At 45.7% G+C, this 2,800-nt stretch overlaps 1 pseudogene; it reads right to left on the bottom strand.

Moving 5' to 3' along the window:
• Positions 1-1,524: 1,524 nt before the first annotated feature.
• On the bottom strand, positions 1,525-2,800 carry LOC119619103 (carbohydrate sulfotransferase 10 pseudogene; annotated as a pseudogene).

Raw genomic sequence — 2,800 nt, 5'->3', positions numbered from 1 at the left:
TTGATCTGCTAATGAGAGCGATGACTGGACAGATATTTCCTTAATTGCTTTGAACCAATATGCTTTCCACTCTTGGCTGAAGGGATTTATGTGGCTGTGTATATATATATATGTATATTTTTTGGCACATATTTTAAATTTAATTTTACTTACACATTTACACATTCAGGAAACCATTCTGAAAAAGGAAAGTCAGGGCCACCCTTTAGCAATGCCTGGCTCCCTCTTCCACCCCATCTCGGCAGCACCATGCAGACTCAAGCTGACAGTCATCCCAGAAAATTGTCCAGGGTCTCAACGGCCCTGGCTGTGGATGGCCTCTAAAACAGTTGCTGTGGCTTGCCCTGCATCAGAGCCTCCCTCAGTGCCTGGAAGCCATGGTGTCAGAGGCCACCTGGGCCCAGGATTTTATTGCTGGTGAACTTGCTCATCTACCTTCAAGTCACGTGGTCCAGGATGGTGGCATGATCAGACTAGGTCATGATCAGAACTAGCCCATTTTGCTGAGATGAAAGGAATGAAAATGTGTAAACTGCACTGAATTCTGTGATGCTGGCATGTTCCCCCTGTTAGTCCTCATCCCTAAGGGGCAAGGGTGGGGGGTTCCTGGAGGATACAGGTAGAGACCCACTGCCGACCACCCAAGTGGGGCAAGTCAGGGCTGATGTGCCCAAATCCACAGTGGCCTGAGCTCCAAGCCCAACCAGCCCTCCCTTTCCTGAGCCATGTTCCTTTTAAGGCCCCCAAAGAAGATGTTCCCCTTCTTAGGTGGAAAAAGCCTAACCCCCTTCACTTTCCAAAATCATATCTCTATGCCAAATGAAGGAGGTGCTTGGCAGACAGAGGTTCAGAAGCATGGACCAGCATTGCAGGGCCATAGATTCTGAAAAGATGAACCCCTGAACCCAACCCTCTGGTCACTGCCGAACATCCACAGGAACAAAATGGTCACAGAAAGAACGATTTGCCTAAAAGATCATAGGAGTGCCAAGATGAAAGCCAGAGGTGTCATTTTACTCCTCAGATTTGATGCTGCATGAGTCTCTGTGATTTTGCATTCCCCTTGCTTCTCTACACCTCCTGAAAGTGCTGGGTGCTGTTCCTGCAATCCACCAGTGTTAGGCAAGACCATCCCTAACCCCGGCCAGCAGAGTCTCAGGTGCATTCCCTTCTTTGACAACTGTGGGAAATGGCTCACTCTGCTCCTAATGCTGTGTAATGTTTCCTCCCTGTTGGGCTGTCAGACTGCAAATCTTTTCCCCCCTCTGATGTGTACAGAGGCGAGTGGCATCCTAATGACAATGACAGGAGGGGGCAGGGTCCTCAGAGCATCTTACATCCAAACTAAGTGGTAACAGTCAGGGCCTGTGTCATAGGTCGAGGTGCTCACAGGCCCATGGGAGACCTCAGACATCCTAAAAGGAGGGCGTGTGGTGGAGGAAGTGTCATTTTGTGCTCAGATCTCCACCTGGTTAGCCCCTGGTCTAACAAAGATATTCAAATTTGTAGGTTCTATGCCTTAGTTTAGTAAAATAAATAAATAGGTTTCTGATACCCAAAGAGCTTAAAGTCCCCTTTGAAACGTGCATACGGGTATCAGATGTCTTGTTGATGTCCAGAAGATAGTGCTGCACTTTGGTTCTGTTATACATGATAATGCACCGCCTGGAGGGATGACCAGGTATGATACCAGGTGGTCAATGCCAGCTTCTTTTATAATGTATGAGGTATCGTCCTCCAGGCTCTCGTGGTGTCCAGTCACACTGTACATTATCTCGCAGGGTGCACAGAGTTATACATACATCATCTATTGAATGATGTGGTCTCCATACTGAAGGTCTAGTCATTTGTGGTTTGGCTCACCCAGGTAGCACATGAAATCTTCAAAGTGGATCCCCTGGGTTTTCACTGGGTTCCTCTTGTATTTTCTGATAATGCCAGGGCAATCTCATGCTTGTACCAAGGTTCAAACCAAGGATTGTGAACAACTTTATCCCTAAATGAAGAAGTAACTCTTTCAAAGGTATCTCTTACAATAAAAAAACTTGAAGTATGTTTCAATCATTTATAAGGATCAGCACTTTCTTCCACTGGGTGTCGCCCACTTTGGGAGTCTGGCAGAAAAGAATCTTGTGCTTGTCACAGACAAATATTCAGTCCAGAACAAACCTGGAGACAAGAGTGTACAAGAGATTCTTCAGGGCTTCATCCCTGCAGATATTTCTGATGAATTCCATGTGCTCCATGTAGACCAGGGGCTAAACAAGCCATCTGTCCAAAAGCATCTTCCCAGTCGGCTTCAGTACCTCAAGAAAGTGCTTCTCTTCTGGCAACTTCCCCACTTCTGACATGGTTGTCAGGAATAGAAACTCCTGTTCGGCACGGTACACATCTGGATCTTTAAAGGTCAACATGATGAACTTACTAGCTGTCATGATCATGAAAATCAACAAAAAACATTCAAGCAACAGAAGCCACTGATGGTACATGTTGTCAGACTGCAACCATTTACTGATTCTTCCTTCTGCGACCTGGGGCTCACATTTCCTTGCTGTGTTTGCCCTGACTGAAGTTCCTGGTTCCTCTTTTCAATTGCAGCTTTCCAGATGTGCATTAGAAGACAATGAACTGCTGGGTTTCTGCAGTCTCTAAGATTCTGCATTTATCTCTTTTCCCTGTTTCTACTCCTGGCTCCCGCTCACCTTTTTTATTGTATATCCTCCTCATGTATTGAAAAATAATCTGACTATAACTGCTAGTTGTCTGTAATGCTTACTAATTTTTTTCTTTCTTTGTTCAG

The sequence above is a fragment of the Chlorocebus sabaeus genome, chromosome 24, assembly GCF_047675955.1.
Source record: "Chlorocebus sabaeus isolate Y175 chromosome 24, mChlSab1.0.hap1, whole genome shotgun sequence".
Taxonomy (NCBI): Eukaryota; Metazoa; Chordata; class Mammalia; order Primates; family Cercopithecidae; genus Chlorocebus; species Chlorocebus sabaeus.
This window is presented reverse-complemented; position numbering and strand designations above follow the sequence as displayed.